Below are 14530 nucleotides of genomic sequence, written 5' to 3'. Positions count from 1 at the left end.
ATGGCTCCTCCTCCCTGCAAGGGCAGGCCAGCCCAGCTGCTTGTCATAGGTGACAGTCCTGGGGAGGCCCTTCATTTCCTCTCCCCTGGCCTGATTTCACTACATTGCCAGCTAGACTTTCTGGGGCTGAAACTTGAGTCCTGGGAGAGGGATCTATAGTCTTGTTATCAGGAAGGATTGGAAACCCTGATAACACTGACAGGCAGCTTCCTGCAGCATGGAGCTATTAGGGCCAGCCCTCAGGAGCCCTGAGTCCTGGAACCTGCTCTCTCAGGCTCCAGGTTGATGAGGGCCCCCCAGGCTCTACGTGCTGATGAGGGCCACTCAGTCCTGAGCTCTGATGAGGGTCCCCCAGGCTCTAAATGCTGATGAGGGCCACCCCTCCCTGAGCTCTGATGAGGGTCCCCCAGGCCTTGAGCCCTGATTAGAGTTTCCAGGCTTATGCTCTGATGTCCTTCAGGCATCGAGCCATGGAGTCTTCCAAACAGGGAGCCTTCAGCTGCTGGCCATGCCCAGGTGCACCTCACTCAGAGGTACTTGGAACCCGATGTGGACTCCTAGTGTGTCCTGGCCTCACCCTACTTCTGGTTTCTCTCGGGCAGAGTGGGGACATTGCCCAGGAGTCAGATCTGAGAACAGAAAAGACCCCAGCTGTTCAGCCGGGATTTGACTCATAGTCTCTTATTTTCTGGATGACTGAATCAGCAAATAGCTGACGCCCTTCTCAGGCTGTCCCTTCTCCTTAGGCCAGGATGCTCGAATCCCTGACCCGGCACCCCGGCATACTCACAGGCTCTGGATGAGTGCTGGCCAGCCCTCTGCTCACTATCTTCTGGATTCACTCACTTTTGCTTCTTCCATACTTGCAGGCTGTGCCAACTCTCGGGGCTTCTGAGCCCACCCCTGTGTTTCTAGCCCCTGCCCTCCCGTGCTGACTCTGCCCCCTCCCAGTCTGTGTGCACCTCCTTACTCCCTCCATCCAGTGGAGCATCCTGCAAAGGTCAGCGAGGGTCCAGGTGGTGGGGCTGAGCCTGACTGGCCTTCCTAGGAGGGCAGCAGGTTGCAGGAGCTGGGACTCCCCGGGAGCACACAGGAGGCTGCTGGCCTGCCCAGACGGGGTGGTGAAGGAAGGCCACCTGGAGACCCAGAGAAGGAAAAGTGAGGATGGAGGGGCAGACCCATGGGGAAGAAGGGTCAGAGATTACTGCCCTTTTGTGGTTTGGGAAGACTCAGGACCCTCCTTTGTGGGCAAATTTACAGCAGGCCCAGGAGTCTGTCCCTGTCCCATGCTGTGCCACTTACCTGGCTGGAGAGAGAGGGGCAACCCACGAGAGAAGAGGGTGGAGACCAACTTAAGCAGGCTGGGAGGCAGAGGATGGAGCAGAGGGAGCCGAGACAGCGCCGAGAGGGCACACTTCTGCTTACTCCCATCTGGGGCTTTCCAATCTTTCCGAGTGTTTCAACTCCTTGACATCAAAAAATCTGTTAGTACTGCTAATCATGTGATGTGATCAACAGTAATAATATTTTTACATTCTCTTTAATTTCCAGAAAGCAAATTAAGAGCAGGTCTTCTGCTCTTTTGTCCCACGGGTATGGGACAAAATGTTCTCGAGTGCTTTTTAGGAATGGAATGCCCACAACCTTAGAAAGTCGTCTTTGCTTCAATAGGATGAGGTCCTTCTCAGACGGGGTACATTAGTTTAGTTCTGTCAACAGCTTGATTACTACCACATACTTGGCTTTCATTAGGTGCCTTATTTAAGAAACCCAGGAATAGTACCATTTTGCTTAAAAATACCTTTTTACTGTGGAAATTTTCAAACAATCACAAAAGTCAAGCGAATCTTTTGTGTGTTCATAACCAGCTTTAATTATTAAGACATGACCGAGCTTGTTTCCTCTGAAATTCCCACTCCCACCCTTTTCCTTGCCTCTGGCCACTGGGTTATTTTAAAGCAAATTCCATACACATATCAATTCATCTGTGAATACTTCAGTATCTCTAAGAAGTAAGGACTCTTTCTTCAAACATATAACCGCATGTTGTAATACTACCTGAAAGTTAATACTCATTCCTTAATATTATCAAATATCTCATCATGTTTAAATTTCCCAGTTGTTTTGTTAATGGGCTATTTACAGATGGTTTGTTTAAAGCATGATCCACAGAGAAGTTCACACACTGATTGCATTTTGTTGGTATTTCTCTTAAGTCTCCTTAAGAGTCCCACTTTTTTTTTTTCTGGTCATTTATTTGTTTAAGAAACCAAGTCAGCTGTCCTGTAGAATTTTCCATATTGTGGATTCTGTTGATTGCACTTTCTTGGTATCTTGAACAAGTTCCTCTGTTTTCTAGGTTTTTTCTGTCAATGATAGTTAGACCTGGAGGCTTAATCAGATTCATAGTACATTTTCTATAAGAATATCTCATAGCTGGTGTGACCCAGTACTTATTTTATTACAGTAGCAGTCACAAAACGTTCTGTTGTTTCTGTTTTAGTGAGACATTCCTTGTAGAGTTTTCCATCAGCATCACAGCTAGCAGTTTTAAAAGACAGCCATCAATGAGCATTGCCTAGATTCGTTAGTACTTCAGGGTGGGCAAAATGGTGATTTTAAAAGTCCATCCACTTCTGAATTTATTAGCTAAAATTCTTCTATAAGGAACATTTCTATCTCACTTATTTGGTTACTCTGAAAAACAGTTTGTGCAGGAATTGCAGAGAAATACCTGCCTTTTACCAATTCTCAAAATAATGAGCTGGTGTTAATAGTTGTCAAAGGTGATCATGAGATGGGGGTCAGTATCTAGGACCTTATCTAACTAAAAGCCACCAAATTAGCCTTCCAGTTGCATGGATGTTAGCAGAAGGTGTGCAACTCCCAGGTTGGAGACAAAGGACCCCATAACAGCACAGCAAACAGCAGAAGCCTCCTGTTTAGGTCCATTCCCTGTCCCCCAAGACCCACAGAGAAACACAGCCTGGCCCAGGTGGATGTTGTCCATGTGGTGGGGCTGTTTCAGCTGAGAAACACTGAGCTTGGGAGAGGGGGGAGATGCACCTTTGTCCTGCAGGGAGACATTACTCGTACCCTGAGGGTGCTCTGTACAAACACGACCCTAATAGATGGCCTTGCATCCTTTGGATACTCAGCATGCATGCAGGGGTGCTCAGGCCACATGGCTTGAGCCTAACAGTGTTTGAGGTTTTTGTTTCATTATCTGCCAACTAAATTTTTAAAAATATATTTGATGTATTGCATTCTATTGCAGCCATTATTCTTTTTCATGCTCAAATTTTCCCATCTCTGCCCAGTAAGACCCCCTTGGACTTGGCTCCTGTGATCTTTTGACATGGCCCTAGTAAACTCGGGTAGTGTCTTTGCTTTCTGGTTTTGACAAGGTGTTATGAACTCACCTTGTACATTCCTGCTTCAGGCCTTCAGATATTTCTCCAAGGAGTCCTTCTTTAGGAGATTGTATTTAAAGACCACAGTCTATGTGTTAGCAGTGCTTGTTGCTAATGGGTTGGTCGTTGATTCCAGGTCTTTTCAGAGGACAGAGTGAGGAAATCAGTATTTGTTTTGAAATATCAAAATATATCATGAGGCTGGGCACCTGTTATCATACCACTTTGGGAGGCTGAGGCAGGAGGATGCTTGGGACGATGAATTCAAAATAAGACTGGGTAATATAGTGAGACCCCATCTCTACATTAAAAGAAATTAGCCAGGCAGGGTGGTATATACCTGTAGTCCCAGCTGAGGCAGAAAGATCACTTGAGCCTCAGATTTCAAGGCTGCAGTGAGCTGTTATCATGCCACAGTACTCTAGCTGGGTACCAAAGTAAGACTTGTCTCTATGATAAATAAACACATAAATAAAAATATATCATATATAAGTCAATATTAATATTTCAAGCTGAAATATCAGATTAACTTTTTAAAATTTTATACTTGAATCTCTTCTCATGCTGAAAATTTTAATTTTCCCTTTATGAATGTAATTATTTAATTGTTTTATCCTAATATGTAATAGTTTCTAAAATATTACCAATCTTAGTACCACAATATGATACAGTAATCAATTTAAGATTGCAGTTTATTTTGTATATGTCTCATTAGCAAAATTCAGCCCAATGATCATATTTTTAAATCACTTTAATAATTCTCTGTATGGCTAAGACCCTAACTTGATATCCAGTTAGGTTTATTTGTTTTGTTTTGTATTCAATTTCTACAGGTATTTTATTTGAATTTAATTTTGGTTAATTGCCCCTGTTAACATGTATATGATTCCAAACCAAAAGCCATGAAACAAGGTACATTCCGAGAAATTCAGCTTCCATGCTCTTCTGATTCTTTTACATTCCCTTCCCATATAGGAAACCATTTTCATTTACACTCAATCGTTGTTACTTTCTTTTTAAAATATAAGCAAATGTGAATATTTACGTTCCTTCAGCCCTTCCATAAAAGGTAGCATACTACACACATGATTCTATACCTTCCTTTTTTCACTTAATAATATGTGTCCTTCAGATTATACCAGAAGTGTATGCAGAGATCTCCTTACCCCTTTTAGAGCTGCAGAGAGCTCCATGGTGTGAACATGGAGTATGATCACAGTATGAGCCAAGCTCCTACGGCTCAAATGTGTATTTCTATTCCCTCATAAACACTGCTGGCTTCGGTGAATAGCCTTATGGTATATGCCACTTTGTATTATTTGTTGGCGTATCTTTGCAATAGAGTCTTAGAAGTAGGAATTGGGCTCAGTGTCTGTGGCTCAGTGGTTGGAGGGCTGGCCACATGCACCAGAGCTGGTGGGTTCGAACCCAGCCTGGGCCTGCTAAACAATAGTGATAACCTCAACAAAAAAATAGCCGGGTGTTGTGGCAGGTGCCTGTAGTCCCAGCTACTTGGGAGGCTGAGGCAAGAGAATCACTTAAGCCCAAAAGTTTGAGGTTGCTGTGAGCTGTGATGCCACAGCACTCTACCAAGGGTGACGTAGTGAGACTCTGTCTCAAAAAAGAAAAAAAGAAGTAGGAATTGCCTGGTCAAGGGGTAAATGCTTAGGATTTGGTCCTAATACCTTAGGAATTAGGTATTACCAAATTTCACCTCCATGGAGTTTGTATTATTTTGCACTCTCATCATTGGATGTACTTTAAAGAGTGAGGTCACGATTTCATTTACTATTTATAATACATCAGAAATTATAATTTGGAGCAACTTAGACTTATGATAAAATAGTATAGTATTTAATTTTGAGAGAGTACAAAGCTTTAAAAAAAATGTAGGGGGTTTGGCATGGTGGCTTATACCTGTAATCCTAGCACTCTGGGAAGCTGAGGCAGGAGAATTGCTTGAGGTCAGGAGTTCAAGACTAGCCTGAACAAAAGCAAGACCCCATGTCCACAAAAGATAGAAAAAAATTATCCAGGTATGGTGGCATGTGGCTGTAGTCCCAGCTACCCCTGAGGCTGAGGCAGGAGGATCCTTTAAGCCCAGGAGTTGGAGACTTCAACGAGCTATGACACCATGGAACTCTAGCCTGGGTGAGAGTGAAACTCTGTCTCAAAAAACCCAACCAACAACCAAGCACACAAAAAAATCCATTTCGAGTTTGTCCATCAGACATTTTTAACGATAAGTGGTATAAGAGAATGTAGAATGGTTAGAATGATTATTTGTTTATATTTGCATTAATCCTGGGTGAAGAGTAAAGTTTTGATGTTGGGTATATCCATGTCCCCATTTCTGCCACTCACTTGTTGGCTGAGTGACCTTGGACAAGTCACGTAACCTCTCCGGGACTCGTGGGGAAAGCATTTGTGGAAAGAGTAAGATGAAATAATGCATGAGAAGTCCTTGGCATAGAGTCTTGGGCAAGTGGACCACTATCAAGAAGAAATCATCATGATTTGACTCATTGCTGCTGAGTCCACACCGCCCTCCTCAGTCCTCAGGACCCAAGTGGAGGAGGCAGCTGTGGTAGGGCTGAGTGATCAGGGAGTAGGTTGAGTAACTTGTCCTAGTTTGCCCTGAACTTTTCTGGTTTTAGCTCTGAAAGTCACGCATTCTGGGAATCTCCTCAGTCCTGGTTAAACTGTTATAACTGGGAGACAGGCATGTGTCGAGGGTCCCCTGACCCCTCTGCCAGAGGCTGGAGACAGCTCCAGCCTGCTGCTCTCAAAAGGTCACATAGCAGAACAAAGCAAGCACAGCTGCTGTCGCAGGAGGGGACAGAAATGTCTTGACGTTAAAATGGGACCCTCTTCTTGAAAGAAGGAAACCAGGGTACCTAGCTCTCTTTTCTCCATCTGTGGCTGGGAATTGGTTTTGATTGGGCCTTTGGTCTTTTGGTATAAGCTGTAACTGAAAACCCCCTTCCCGTTCCCTGATTGGTTCAGGTTAATATTTTATTGACAGCAATAGTGAGGTATATAGTTAGCCTATTAGCTATTCCAAAATATGGAGTTTAACGTAATAAAAAGCAATCCTCTGAAACCGTATTTAATCATCCCTGTTCACTGGGGTTAGTCACTGTTTAATATTGATCAAGTGAGTGAGAACACTGGTATTTGGCAGCCTGGGCTTCAGGACTCATGGTAGGTGTTTTCATGCCAGAGTTGTGTTACTGATTCGCTCAGTTCCAATTATTTCAACATTTTCTATGACAGAAAAATGTCCTTCCAGAGAGCAATGTCCTTGGCATCCCATGATGCCAAGAAGTTGGCCACTCAGCCAGAAAGTCAGGGATTGGGTAGGCTCCACCAACCCTCCCCCCCACACTGAGGGGCTGCTGAGCTCCAGGGGCTCCTCCTTGGCCTTAGGCCATTCGGTCCCTGCCAGAAGCCAAGGAGCCGTCTCAGGCATGGCTCTTCAGCCTCCTCAAGGTTTTAGCCCCAATAGATTTACAACTTGAGTCATACATCCCAAATCCCATTAATGCTTCTGAAATTATAACTTCATGTTCAGAATAGCCTAATAGCCTAGCCTTCAGAATTCCTCTCCCTTGAAGGGCACTTAGTCAATGGGAAATGAGTATGGTCTTATGTGGCCAGTTGTTCCCGCTCCATTTCCAGCGCCCCTTCTCCCCCCACACAGTTTCAAGCGCATTGGGTTCTGTCATCCATGTGGGAGATGTGTGACCACTAGTGATGGCCTGGCACCCTCCTGACACCTAACGGCACCCAATTTCCTCTAGTGAATGAAGCCTCCCTGCTGTGGGCCTCACTGGGAAGCATGAGCCCAGGCTGGACAGGATGTCACTCCCAGCCCGGGCCCTTCCTGTTATCACTGTGATCCAGCCCAGGAGGGCCCCGGGCTGAGCTCTAGTCAATAGGACTTCCTCTCACGGGACCATGATGCCTAGACATGCCACAGCTCCCAGAGCAGCGGGGACACCATCTGGCTGTCCAGGCTCCCGCCTCTAAGGGCTGTGACATATGCCTGCCAGTGCCCTGCTCTGTGCATGTCACTGGAGCCAGTGTCTGTTACAAGAAAGGCCTGTGGGCTGCCGCACTTGAAGACTTGCTCTGGAAACAGTCTGGTTTTCAGAGCCTGGGAATTGGAACAAAAACTCCACAGCTGTTGAAAATTAATTAATTACTCATTTTGATTGAGTAAAACACAAACCTGCTATAAAATTCTAAATGTATGTAATAAATCACAGTAAAATCCACATTTGCCGATTTGCGTGTCCCACACCATGGCTTGTGGCTTTTTTCCTTCCAGGGCTAACACACACATTCATTGTCAAGGTGTTTGGCGTCGCAAACTGCTCCAGGCTGCTGTACACTCCCCCTCACCCTGCTTTCCCCACTCACAACGTGTCTGGTGAGAGGAAGTAGTTGGAAGGCGCGAGGACCCACTTGAAGGGACTGTCTGAAGGTGAGAGGTGGTTCCAGGAAGTGCGGGATGGGTGGTACAGCCTGTGGGTCCTCTAGCTCCACTGCCTGTGGTGTGCTGGGAGAAGCAGTTGCAAAGACTTGACAGAGACGCATCTCCCAAGTGCATCTTCTGTGCATGTGTGTGACTCTCACATCCACTGCCCTGTGCAGAGTGTGAGGGGGTGGGAAAATCCAGCCTTAGTTACCAGCACAGGGCCTGGCACATAGCAGGCGGTCCAGAAGTCTCTTCCGGCCCCAGCCCCACAGCATGAATCCTACCCTCCAGCCAATCCAGGTGACTGTTTTCCAGCTTCCCAGCCCTTGGTCAAGAAATGATTTTGTTTGTTCTTGCTGTCTTTTGTTTCTTCTCTCTGGACTACCCTCCCCAGCCCACTGTGGCTCATGACATTGTGAGCACAGTTCCCAGCCCCTCTTTTCTCAGATGCTTTCCCTGACCAGCCAGACCCCAGTCAAAGGCTGCTGGAGACAGTCTTTTGTCTCACACGGGTCTTCCCTGAACCCTACCACTCACACACAGTAGGCCCCTTCTCCTGTAAGCCCAACCCTGACGTCGACACAAGTCACGTGACAGTGCATGTGTAAAACACTGCTTCTGTTGTCCGATGGCTCCTGGAGGCGCCTGGAACCAGAGGACCAGGACAGCCTGGGGCCCTAGCACTGGAGTCTTTGGGGAACTCCTGTCTGCAACTGGGAACCCTTAGCTGATGTTTTCTCTTTCTTGCTATTGCCTGGCCAGTCTTCTCACCAAACTCCTGAGAGAGAGGGAGCCAGAGAGGTATGCAGGACAGGCCCAGCACATCCTCACTGCCCTTGTGGGCTGAGCTCCCCCCACCCAGCCATGGCCGTCTGAAGCTGCCCTCGCAGGATTTATTCATATAATTATTAACATATTCAACAGGGATTAACTGAGCTCCTTCCATGGACTGCTGAGCATTAGGGACGCAGCCTGGAATGATACAACATCCAGCCCTGAGGAAGTGAAGTTCCGGAAAGAAAGATATAAAATAAATAAGCAGGAAACAGCAGGTGGATCGGCAATGCTGTGAAGAAAAGAGTACAAGAGACTGGGGTGGGCAGTGGGGCAGATGCCAGCGGTTTTGTCAGGATGGTCAGGGAGGCCTCTCCAGTCAGAGAGGCCTCTCTAGGCTTGAAGGAAGTGAGGAAGTGCAGTGGCCACATCTGGGAGCAGAGTCGGGGAGCTGCACGAGTGCAGGGCTGGAGTGTGCCTGGGGAGCAAGGGGCAGATGGACAAGGTAAGGTCCAAGGTCAGGGTGCTGGGTAGGTGGGGGCACAGGTTGTGCAGGCCACAGAAAGGACTTGAGATTTTACCCGGTGTGAGATGGGAAGTGCCCTCTGGACTCTGGAGCATTCTGGGAGAGTGACAGCTTCAACCTCACATGCTAGAACCATCTTTCTGCAGCTGTTGGGGGATGGACTGCAGAGGGGCGGAGGCAGAACCATAGATACCAGGGAGGAGTCCATGACAATGACTCAGGTAGGGGAAGGTGGTGCTGGGGCTGGGGCGGCTGCTCCGAAGGTGGTGAGGGGTGGGCTGGTTCTGGGAAGATGCCCCAGGAGCTGTGCTGGATGGGGTGTGGGTGTTTGCATCAGTGTGACCCCCAGGTGGCAGTGTGAGCACCAGCAGGTGGTGATGGGGGGAGCAGAGGGGGCAGCAGGCTGAGGGAGGCCATTCCTCTCTCTGAGATGCCAAGGACAGACGCTGGGATAACCTTGTCAGTAATTCCTCTCAACCTCACTGTCTTCAGCAAAGAGAACCTCCACAACGGGTTTTAGCTGCTTCTCCATATTCATAAATTGGTGGTGAAAGACAGGGGCTTGAAGAAAACCCAAAGCCTGAGCCTCCTTCCGGGGACCGCAGTGCAGTGCTGCTGCTCCCAGGGCTTCTGACGGGGTGAGGCTCCCTCGTTGCCTTTTTGATTTGAACAGAATAAGAAAGCCCATTTTTGTCATTTGCAGGATACCTTTCTTTTTAAGTTCTGCTGGGTGGCTACTCTGGTAGGTGAGGACTTGTGTTATAAACAAACTGCCCACCTGGACAGTGTCAACTACAACATGTGGGGGATTTTGGCCTGAGCCTGCCGCTGTAGTGGGAGGTGTCCACATTTCCACAGGGGCAAGGCATTGTGTCCTTTGAAGTAATAGAGCCTGCTAAAACGTAAGCAGCGTCCCTTTCCCCTTGGATGTCCTGGCTGGGACAGCCCCTCTCCCTACCCTCACGGCTTTTGCACATTGCATAGCTTCTGTGACAGCTGGGGAGCTGCTCCTCCCCCACAGACAGAGGTCAAAGCTGAGCCTACAGCACCTCCATGCTCCCAGGCATGGCCTGCAGGAAGAGGAAGGGCCTGGGAGTTTGGGGAGGAGACAGATTCTCAAGCCTCCGAGTCTCTGGATGTTGTTGCATGAGGCTTTATTCTGGCCACTTAGAAGCACCAGCTGTCCCCCCCTTAGTGGGGGAGTTCCATGCTCCTCTGCCTAGTAATTGGGGCAAGCAGGCATCCCCACTTGGCTAGTTCCGACCCGCAGGTGGTTGGGCTCAGCAGGAATATGTGGTGGCCGTGTCTAGCTTACTAGGCACCTGGCAGTGTTCTCACTTCACAAGGATTGTGCTATCTAATCCCCATGGCTGACAAAGGAGGTGGTGATACTATTGTGGTCTGGCAGTTGAGGAAATCTAGGCCTGAAGACATTAGCTATGTGTCTGAGGACAAGCAGTCTGGGAGGGTGGGGCCAGGGAAGGCTGAGGGACCCAACATGAGTGCCCTCAGGTGTTAACTGCCCTGGGCCGGGGCAGGGGAGTGCCAGTGTCCAGGGTGGGGTGGGGGCATAAGAGGCCAGCCTGCACCACGACACAGGGGCCTTCCACACACAATCATGGAGTTCAGGGATGAAACAGACTGTCTCTGCCCTCAGGGAGCTCCTGGCCTAGCAGAGCACCAATCATGTTCTGAGCCCACCCCTACAGAGGGGCTTTTGAGGTAAGAGTACACCCCTACAGTGTATGGAATGCTGGGAGCAGCCTTCAAAGATGAATAGGGAGAAATGAGTTACCTTCCTATGGATATCCAGGCCGGCACTCCCCAACCAGGGTACTTGCAGAAGGTGTGCCTGTGTTGTCCCCTTTGACGGAGCCAGTCTCCTATGCAAAGTTTTTGGTTCCAGAGCAGCAGGGCAGCAGAACAAGAGGGTTCCCAGGACAGCCCAGCCCATCTTCCCATCCTTAGAAGGGTCGTGGAGAACCTTCAGGCCCCAGAAGACATTGGGAATGAGTTTCACTTTCATTCAAAGAATATTTAATGAGCAGCTGATTTGTGCCAGACACAAACCGAACCAAACCCTCTGCTCCTCCACTGTGGAGCCCACACTGCAGTGGTATGACCAGCTCACTTCTCCATCCGTCTAGCATGCCCAGCCTGGAAGGGCTGTTTCTCCCTTACAGCTAAGAGGGTAGCAGAGGGGCCACACCCAAGCAGGAGAGTCAGGCCGTCAGGAGATCCTTGAATAGCAACCTGTCCAGCTGGTCACAGGCTTTCTTAACTACAGATTCTGGTTTTTAAACAACCTTACTTTGGCGGCACTTGTGGCTCAGTGAGTAGGGCGCCGGCCCCATATGCCGAGGGTGGAAGGTCAAACCCGGCCCCAGCCAAACTGCAACAAAAAAATAGCTGGGCGTTGTGGCAGGCACCTGTAGTCCCAGCTACTCAGAGGCTGAGGCAAGAGAATTGCCTAAGCCCAGGAGTTAGAGGTTGCTGTAGGCTGTGACCCCACGGCACTCTACCAAGGGTGATAAAGTGAGACTCTGTCTCTAAAAAAAAAAAGTCTTACTTCAAATCCCATGTAAACAGTATTTTATTAGCAAAACTTTATTTGATGGTTTTCTATTTTCAGTTTTTATTTACTAAGCCAATTGGTGAAAATAATAAGGAATTTTTGGGAAATTTTTGGTTTTCCCAACTGAAAGGAATGTTACTACTGGCAAAGTGGGTGGAGACCAGAGATGCTGATCCTCGGGGCACAGGAAAGCCCCCTTACTTCTTCTCAACAAAGAATTATCTGACCCCAAATACGAATAGCGCTGGGATTGGGAACCCTGATCTAAGGGAGGGCACTGGATACCTGGGCTAGCATGAGACCCTGACCGACTCCATAGCCCTGGATTTTGGTGGTTCTGCTAGGCAAACCCACCACCTCCCGTATATGGGGCTAGTGCCCTACTCCTGGAGCCACAGGCACCACCCTGTGAGTGTGTTTTTTTATTACAGTTTTGAAGAACAGGAAAATCTTCACCTTAGAAACATTCTTTTTTTTTTTTTTTTTGTAGAGACAGTGTCTCACTCTATTGCCCTCGGTAGAGTGCCATGGCATCACACAGTTCACAGCAACCTCCAGCTCCTGGGCTTAAGCGATTCTCCTGCCTCAGCCTCCCGAGTAGCTGGGACTACAGGCGCCCGCCACAACGCCCAGCCATTTTTTGGTTGCAGTTCAGCCGGGGCCGGATTTGAACCCGCCACCCTCGGCATATGGGGCCGGCGCCCCACCGACTGAGCCACAGGCGCCGCCCCACCTTAGAAACATTCTAACCTAATGTTGGCAGATCCCTGAAGCCCTTTGGGAGGCAGCTTGGAGCCAGCGATGCTGGTTTCACATGGAGAGAGGGAGTATTTGTTCAGGGTCACAGGCTGAGGCAGGACGGGAGGGTCTTGGAGGCCAGTCTGTCATCCCTGAAACCCTCAGGTCATCAGACATGGCCTAGAGAGGGCAGGAGGGTGTGCCAAGGACTGAGGGCCCCTCTAGAGCTCGTCAGTGGAGAATTGGAGGAAGAAGAGATAGGACTGACTGGGCTGGGGGGCAGTGAGAAGGAAAGGCTGGCCTCTGGCCCCATGATCTTGGTGATGCAGGGCCAGTAGGTTAAAACCATAATAAAAACGATCTGTTTGCACCATTTGATGCTTCCAGAAATTCTCGGAGCAAGTCCAAGGTGGAGAATCCCAGCCCAAAGTGCTGCTGGTTGGAACTGAGAGTGTGGTGGTGGAACCCACTTTCCAAGGGAAGTGTGGGAGTGGCAGCCCCACGGGGAAACAGCCACCAGGAGAGTTGGGGAGGGCGCGCAAGCTGCAGAAATAACAGCTGGCTTTAATGTCCTTGAAAGAGTAGTCCTTTGCTGGAGTCAATTTGTTATCATTTCTCTGAAATTGGGAGCCAATTTCATGGCTTGGCTCCTTGGGAAATGTGCCTGAAATGCGCTAGGCCAGCTGACCACAAGGCCACCTACCCATCACACCCATGAGAATTTATGACAGATGTAGTAAAACAAGCAGAGGCCTGACACGGGGGAGCTCCAGTGACCTCTCTGTCTCCCCAGCTGCTGGGCAGTTCTCAGAAGGAGCCTGGCTCAGGAGACAGGCCGAGCCTGGGGAGCCTGGAGGGCAGACACTCTGCCTCACCATTCACAAGGTCCCCTAGGTACCTTTCTCTCCTCCTTCACTGTACAGTCACTTTAAGGAATCCCATTCTTGTGACAGAGTCACTGAGTTTCCAAATATCAGACTTTTGGTAACAAGAAAAACCTGAGAGATAATCTGGTCCAACTCTTTTATTTTATAGGTGGGGAAACTGATGCTTGGGGGATGACTTTTCCAAGGTCACCTGCCCAGGCTTCCTGACCACCAGCTCTAGGCTCTTCTGAAACCACCACTTGCTTTCTGATGGCAGAAGGTAACTTGTCCAGAGCTTCTCAGTGTCAGCCAACCTGGTGTCTCCTGAGGAGCACTGAGCCTGTGCATGTGTGTGCTTAGAGAGGGAATGATTTGGCAGACAGAGTGGAGGTGTATGCACATCTGGACTTCTCTGCAAACTGCTGACAAACAGCTGATGATATGTGCACTAGTTGGGTGCTGAGATTAGGGAGGAGAGGGCTGTGGGTTGGGGTGTGCGAGTGAGGGTTGAGGCTCAGGTGGTTCTGAGTGAGGCGAGGAGTGTCCTTGGGCATCTCTGAGTGGGGATGGCTTTGGGTTTGGGTCAAGCTGCTCAGAGAATTCATCCCAGAAAAGGAGGTCTATGAATGACGGAGTATCAACTGATGAAGAGGCTCTTGGGAAGCCTCCCCCACCCTACCAGGCAGAGAGCTCAAGAGCTGACAAGCTGGAAAACAAGAAGCACATTTGGGAAATGTCCGATAGTCCTTACTGGCTATGGGACAGGGCTTATCTGGGAAGCACACAGTCAGCTGCCAGACATGTATTGAGCATTTGCTGTGTCAGGCACTGTGCTAGGCTCTAGAGACAAAGGTGGGAGACAGGAGTTGAGAGTTCATTATGAGTTTGCTCTGTTTATTTTCCCAAGAAACTTACAGAGGCCAGCTCTGTGGCCTGACTTTGGGTTCTAAGTGGAATGAAGCATGGCCCACGCCCTTGAGATCTCGGGACCACAGGGAAGATTCCACAGAAGCAGACCCAGAACACAGAGCAGAAGGCTATGTGCTGCCTGGGAGGGGCTCCCTGGGAATGGCTCTGAATTCCCAGGCTAATCCTAACTCCCACACATGGACCTCCAGGGGTTCTGAAGCCAGAAGCTTTGTGCATCTGCCACCC

At 48.9% G+C, this 14530-nt stretch overlaps 1 protein-coding gene across 1 annotated transcript in view; it reads left to right on the top strand.

Annotated features, from left to right (window-relative positions):
• The first annotated feature begins 9157 nt into the window (after nt 1-9157).
• LOC128592646 (WAS/WASL-interacting protein family member 3-like) overlaps nt 9158-14530 on the top strand; it is a 43608-nt gene continuing 38235 nt past the window's right edge. Inside the window, exon 1 of the mRNA XM_053600694.1 lies at nt 9158-9417. The gene's annotated coding sequence lies outside the window, so the exon portion shown is untranslated. The remainder of the gene's footprint in view (nt 9418-14530) is intronic.

Source organism: Nycticebus coucang, chromosome 8 (genome assembly GCF_027406575.1).
Source record: "Nycticebus coucang isolate mNycCou1 chromosome 8, mNycCou1.pri, whole genome shotgun sequence".
In the NCBI taxonomy this organism is placed as follows: Eukaryota; Metazoa; Chordata; class Mammalia; order Primates; family Lorisidae; genus Nycticebus; species Nycticebus coucang.
Note: the sequence above shows the minus strand (reverse complement) of the source record. Positions and strands in the feature narration are given on the sequence as shown.